This window comes from Drosophila virilis, unplaced genomic scaffold (assembly GCF_030788295.1).
Source record: "Drosophila virilis strain 15010-1051.87 unplaced genomic scaffold, Dvir_AGI_RSII-ME tig00001562, whole genome shotgun sequence".
In the NCBI taxonomy this organism is placed as follows: Eukaryota; Metazoa; Arthropoda; class Insecta; order Diptera; family Drosophilidae; genus Drosophila; species Drosophila virilis.
This window is the reverse complement of record NW_027212843.1, coordinates 146447-154056: the sequence shown is the minus strand read 5'-3', so window position 1 is coordinate 154056 and position 7610 is coordinate 146447.

The following is a 7610-nucleotide window of genomic DNA, read 5'->3' as shown; positions in this document are numbered from 1 at the left end:
AATCTATCCTTTTAATGAAGGCGTTTAGTTGATCCGTTGATCCGTCAAAGCTTGACACCTGTCTAAGTTGTGAAAGGGCCTGGTTGAGGTGTTGTTCTGATAATTCCATGGTCATCTTGGTGTAATACACTTTTTTTGAATAGTTTTGAGCTTGTAGGTTTGAACTTTATTGTTCTTTGATTTTGCACTTTTATTTTAGTTTGAAGTTTGTGATGGATTATTGCTTTTTTTTTTTTTTTTTGTGTGTGTGTCTTAAAAAGACTCAGTAATCACGTATTGCAGGGATCAAACGATATGCAAATCCAGTCGTTATTAACTGTAGTAGCTTTATTGCCCAAAGGGTCAATATTATTAAGCTACTAGTGACCCGAAGGTTCTTGTGCGGATACGTATTCGAGAAAATGTTTATTACACTCCGACAACACTTTCGGTCGCGATTGTGCGTTAGATCTGGGAATTAATTATCCTTTAGCGTTCTTTACTTTTTCCCGACGTATCCTACCGGCTGCGCCAATTAAGTTTTACACGTTAGGTTACTATAAAAAAATATATTTCAATTTATTATTTTCACTTAACGGCTACTTTTGTTGAGTACATTCAGATTTGCTTCCCGAATATGAACTAATTTATCTAACTGTTGCGGTCGCTTAGCAAACTTCGCTTTGAGAGAGTTTGAGTCAAAATTGAGTGAAGTTTGAGCTGCGTCAGCAATTATGCGTGGGATAGTGCTCTGATGGGAACATTGACAGTGGCGTGATATTTAGGGTTAATTCCAAGTTAAAATTATATTTGGTTCTACGAAGTTAATTTGAAAATTTTGAAAAATTTTAGTATAACTACATTCTGATGTTATTTGGTTTAAAATTCCTGTTAAACATTCATTATTAATTAATTTTTTTGTTTCTTTGCTATAAACTTTTTTATCTTGGGTAAAATATTTTTCATGAGCTATTTCTGTCAAAATATTATTATTTTCATCCGGGTATGGAATTATTTCGAATACCGGGCTTTTTATTATTTCTCGAGGAATATGGGATATTGTTTATGTCTACCAAAGGGGGACAGTTTGATCTTGACCAATGTCGATGTTATCACCAAGCTCTTTGTTTACAATATTAGAAATGTTTATAATTGTGCTTATGCTTATGTGCTAAGTTATGTTAAAGGGTGGGTCCGACTATGGATATGTCACTCCCCCAACCATTAGAAAAGTGCCTGTCCTCAGGTGCTTAAGTTTGGATATAGTGTAACATTTTCTTCTTTTACAATTGGTATATCTCCTATTAATTTCTTAGGTATGCTTTTGAACTTATATGTCAAATACAGTGTTAAACTTATTAATATGATTACAAATATGGTTATTGTAATTATCTGGAATACATTGTTAAATTTTGTATGTTCATTTATAATTTGTTTCGTTTGTACAAACGAAAGTGGTTCTAATTTTATAACATCATTGCTTACGTAAATGCTTTGAGTATAATCTAACATATTGTTTGAAATTGAAATTTCATTAATTTGCAGTGAACAATTAAAGATTTTTATTATATTGTTTCCTTCTATTGTTATTTCGTTATTTATACAATTATGATTTAATATAGTTTTTGTTAAATTCCAAGTTAAAATTATATTTGGTTCTACGAAGTTAATTTGAAAATTTTGAAAAATTTTAGTATAACTACATTCTGATGTTATTTGGTTTAAAATTCCTGTTAAACATTCATTATTAATTAATTTTTTTGTTTCTTTGCTATAAACTTTTTTATCTTGGGTAAAATATTTTTCATGAGCTATTTCTGTCAAAATATTATTATTTTCATCCGGGTATGGAATTATTTCGAATACCGGGCTTTTTATTATTTCTCGAGGAATATGGGATATTATCAGTATTTCGTTTGTATCTGATTTAAACCAAGTGGAAGTTTTTGTATTCAACAATTTCTCAGAATTAACATGCAACAAATAGTCATGTTTTAGTAATTTTGGGTTAAAAATTCCTAATCTTGTGAGCTGCATTCCCATCTCAATGTCTTCTATATATTTTGTAAAGTGTTGTAAGTTAAATATAAGGATATCTAATTTCTTTCCTTTTTGTTTCTCTTGATCTAGTTCGTTCATGATTTCTATTCCTTTGTTTATAGCTTCTATTATGTAATTTAATTCGTTAACCTGAACGCTGTTTTCTGCTAAGTTGCTTATTTTTTGTTCAATTTCTGTTTTGTCTTCTTGATCTAATGTTCCAAATAAGTATTTATATACTGTTCCTACTATGTTAACTAAACCTCTTTTGCTGCGTTTGGCTATTTTTAAGCCGTTTATTTCTCTGTTTAATTTTTCTACTAGGTATTCGATTTGTATAAGGTTATTGAATTCTTTACTTTGTTCAATTAAATTGTTAAAAGTTTCTTCGGTTTTTGTTATATTAACCGTTAAACAGTGGAATTCGTAATCTGTCGGAATGTCTATGGTTCCTGTTTTAAATATGAGATATCCGTTATGGGCTTTGATAGGATTAATTTCAATACTCTGTCCATTTATATGGTTTACAGTTATTGATAGTAATATTATAATAATTAGTTTAAGCTGGTGCTTGTATGTTTTGATCGCTGTCTGTTGTTGACCTGTAATTGTAATATTTGCTTTGATTAGTCTTCTTTTTCTTTTTGAATTTGGTTTTGTAATGTGTTATTTTCCTGCCTCTGTTAGTTTCCTCAAAATGTTTGTCGTCGATTTTTCTTAGTTCTCCTGTTTTCTTGAACGGGGTTGTCGTCTTTGATTTAACTAATGGTGAGTGTTTGTATCTAGTGTCAATTTCATAATTTGTTCGTTTTTTGTTGAGGTTATTTATTAGTTTTTCTTTATTAGCTTGAGTGTCATACTCTGGTGTACTTGCGTATATGAATATGTCCGCTGGTGTTCTGTTAGTCGTTTTGTGCTTTGTTTTATGATTGTACGTGTAAAGTATAGTTTCGAATTTTGTAAGTTTATTTTCGACGTCTGAGTCGCTGTTAATGATTCTTAGTTTTTCGTTAACTGTCTTATGAAATCGTTCTACGTCGGATATACCATTTTTACTAGTGGTTATATTAATATTTACTGCTTCTAATTTTAGCCATAATTGTAAAGCTGTGCACATAAAAGCTGAGTCTTTGTCTGCTTTTATTTCGATGGGTTTACCCATTTGGTTGAACACTTGTAATATAGCTTGTTTGGTTTCTAGCCAGTCTCTACTTTTTATTTCTATTAATGATGCAAATTTTGAATAGATATCAATGCAAGATAAAAATTGTTTATCTCCTACTATGTAAAAATCCATTACATATTTTTCTCGGATATTAGCGATTTCCGGAGTTATTTCGAAAGTTAATTTTGTATCCCTGTGTTCTGTTTTTGCGATGTTCCAAATCTCACATTCATTTATTAGATTTTGAATTAAATTTTGATAATCTGGGAAATAGTGGGTTTCTTTGAACCAATTGATAGTTTTTTCAATTCCTGGATGTAATAATTCTTTGTGCTTTTTTAATATTAATTCTTTGAATTCTGCGTATGTTTGAAGGTCTATTAATTTTGTACTAGTTTTCATTGCCTTTGTTGAATTATTCGGACTTATTATTTCTAAGTAGGCTTCTTGAAAAATTGGAAAATCTGCTTCGTTGTGGAAGTATAGCACACTTTTCTTTGTGCATAAGTATTCTTTTATTAATTCTTTGGCATGCGTGTTAGTCATGTCTTTGTACGTAATTTTTATGTTGGTTTTGTGAAAGTAATTCGTAACTTTTGTTTCGTTCTCGGTTCCTTTTTCAAATTCTATTTGTCGATTATAATAATTAAGTGGTCTTTCTGTGATTTGTAAATGGTTACTGTTGTCTTCTTGAGCACTATGTATTGTTGCTCTTGTGCTAATTGTATCTTCGCCTAAGAAGTTTTCGTTTAATTGAATTCTGGACAGAGCATCTGCCACATAATTTTCTTTTCCTGGGACGTATTTAATTTGGAAATCAAACTCATTTAGCTTGATCTTCCACCTTTGTAATTTCATGTTAGGTTCTTTCATATTATTTAACCAGACGAGTGGTCTGTGATCACTAAGGATTTGAAATTGTCGACCAAAGAGATAGGACCTAAAGTATTTAGTGGCCCAAACGATTGCTAATAATTCTTTTTCAATCGTTGAATAATTTAACTCATGCTCGTTGAGAGTTCTACTTGCATAGCATATAGGCTTATGCTCTTGCGAAAGGACGGCCCCTATTGCCATATTACTCGCGTCTGTAGTTAATGAAAATGGTTTTTCGAAGTTAGGGTATATTAAAATTGGGTCGGCTGTTTTGAGTACTTTTAGCTTTTCAAACGCTAGTTCGTAGTCTCTGTCTTTTATATTGATTTTTGCTCCCTTTTTTAATTTAAGTGTTAATGGTTTTACTATATTAGCAAAATTTGGTATAAATTTCCTATAGAAACCACATAATCCTAGAAATGATTTAATTTCTTTTGGGGTTTTTGGAATTGGGAATTTGACAATTGCTTGTATCTTGTTGGGATTTGGGTTTATACCCTCAGTTGTGATGATGTGACCGAGAAATTCAGTTTCTTTTCTCATAAACTCGCATTTATCCAACTGTAGTTTTAAGTTAGCTTCTCTAAGCTTGTTAAATACCTTTTGTAGCGACAAAATGTGTTCCTCCAATGAAGTGGAAAAAATAATAATGTCGTCTAAGTAGACCAGACAATCCTTAAAAATTAAATCTTCTAAGAGATTGTTCATACAACGTTGGAACGTTGCAGGTGCATTCTTAAGACCAAATGGCATGCGAGTGTACTCGTAATGGCCATGTTTAGTCGAAAATGCGGTCTTGGGTATTGAACCAGGATCCATTTGGATTTGGTGGAAGCCTTTGGCTAGATCAATGGCTGTGAAATATTGACATTTTCCAAGTTTGTCTAATATTTCATCCATGATCGGGATAGGGTATTTATCATTAATAGTTAGTTCATTGAGATTGCGGTAATCTATGACTAACCGGAACTTTTGCTTTCCAGATGCATCGTTTTTCTTTGGAACGATTATTACTGGTGAGCAGTAAGGGGATTTGGATTTACGTATGATATTTTGTTTTATCATATCGCTTATTTGTTTATTTACTTCCTCATCGTATATTTGAGGATATTTGTATGGACGCTTGTAAATAGGGTCCTCATGTTTTGTTAGAATTTTGTGTTTAATTGTACTAGTGAAAGTCAAATTGTCACCTTCATGGTACTGGATATCACGAAATTCGTGTAAAACTTTTTTTATTTTTTCTTTTTCTTCTGAGTTTAGGTGCTCTAGCCTAAACTCATTGTTTTCTATTAATTCATTATTAATAGCGAAGTTAAATGGTCTGTCCTCTGTTGAGGGTGGATCAAGGCACTCTTGTGCGGTCATGTCCTCTTCGACCTCTTCGTCATTATATCTAAAACAAAAGTTAAATTCTCCTAAGGTTACGGATCCTTGTGCATAGTCTATTTTTTCTTGACATGCCTCAAGGTATTCTCTCCCAATCAGAACATCATAATGCTCTGAGAAGTCGTGAATATAGAATTTTTGTTTGCTCGGACAAATTTTGCTTGCTCCTAAGCGTATACTTTGTTTTAATTCAATAACACAATTTATGGTGTGAACCTTTAATGTTTCGTTGTAAACTGGAAAATTTAAGCGGTTTGTTTTCATTAGATTTATGGTTGAACCTGTGTCGATGACACATTTTAGAACTTCGTCATTCATAATCAATTTTATGAATGGATTTCTTCTGTTTGTTCCGAGGCTTGCTGATGAAAATTTTCGGATGTATCCATTTTCATCTGCCCACTGTTACTATCTCTTTGACGTTTAGTCGGAGGGTTTGGTGCATTCAAGCGTGAATGGGACTGATTTTGGTAGTTTAAGGGATTTTGGTATCTACCTTGACTTAATTTCTGTTGGAACTCGTGGTGAGCTTTCTGATTGTCTTCGGACTTATTGTGCTGTTTATTTTGTGCGTGATAACTCTGATTCGTGTTGGAATAACCACTTGAAATGGTGGTTGGGTTAGCATTTTGCTGATAATTTCCCATGTTCCTACGATTGTTATTTGGATTTCCCTGAACATTATTATTTTTAGGTTTTTCAGTAACGCTATTTTCATATAATCCCTCTCTTTGAGCTACTTGCTTTAGTTTTTGTGTCGACGTAATGTCGTGTCTGGCTAACATCATGAAAAGCCTATCTGGTAATTTTTTTGTAATAACATCTTTGATTGTGTTATTCATAGCATTTGTATAAAGGGTTGTATTGCTAGGTATATTTTCTAGTGCTAACTTATTTAATATAACAAAAGATTTATTTTCGAGCTCCTCGATGAACTTACGGACGTTTCCTTGGTAATTCGTGTTGTATAAGCGTCGAAGGAGTTCTTCAAATGGTGTCTGCACTTTGTATTCTTCAATCAATGCGTTTCTCAGCTCCTGCCAAGTGTTGGCTGCTGTCCTTTGTGATATTCTCTGAGCATCTCCTGTGACTTGCAATTCGATGGCTCCGTATAAGATGCTATGTTGTCTAACATCTCGGGTTGGATACAGGTGTAGGATGTAATCTATCCTTTTAATGAAGGCGTTTAGTTGATCCGTTGATCCGTCAAAGCTTGACACCTGTCTAAGTTGTGAAAGGGCCTGGTTGAGGTGTTGTTCTGATAATTCCATGGTCATCTTGGTGTAATACACTTTTTTTGAATAGTTTTGAGCTTGTAGGTTTGAACTTTATTGTTCTTTGATTTTGCACTTTTATTTTAGTTTGAAGTTTGTGATGGATTATTGCTTTTTTTTTTTTTTTTTGTGTGTGTGTCTTAAAAAGACTCAGTAATCACGTATTGCAGGGATCAAACGATATGCAAATCCAGTCGTTATTAACTGTAGTAGCTTTATTGCCCAAAGGGTCAATATTATTAAGCTACTAGTGACCCGAAGGTTCTTGTGCGGATACGTATTCGAGAAAATGTTTATTACACTCCGACAACACTTTCGGTCGCGATTGTGCGTTAGATCTGGGAAATAATTATCCTTTAGCGTTCTTTACTTTTTCCCGACGTATCCTACCGGCTGCGCCAATTAAGTTTTACACGTTAGGTTACTATAAAAAAATATATTTCAATTTATTATTTTCACTTAACGGCTACTTTTGTTGAGTACATTCAGATTTGCTTCCCGAATATGAACTAATTTATCTAACTGTTGCGGTCGCTTAGCAAACTTCGCTTTGAGAGAGTTTGAGTCAAAATTGAGTGAAGTTTGAGCTGCGTCAGCAATTATGCGTGGGATAGTGCTCTGATGGGAACATTGACAGTGGCGTGATATTTAGGGTGAATTGTTTATGTCTACCAAAGGGGGACAGTTTGATCTTGACCAATGTCGATGTTATCACCAAGCTCTTTGTTTACAATATTAGAAATGTTTATAATTGTGCTAAGTTATGTTAAAGGGTGGGTGCGACTATGGATATGTCACTATATATATATATATGAATGTATGGAATTGACGGATGGAATATATAGAAATTATATATACACAATACCTATATTAAAACTTCAATAATT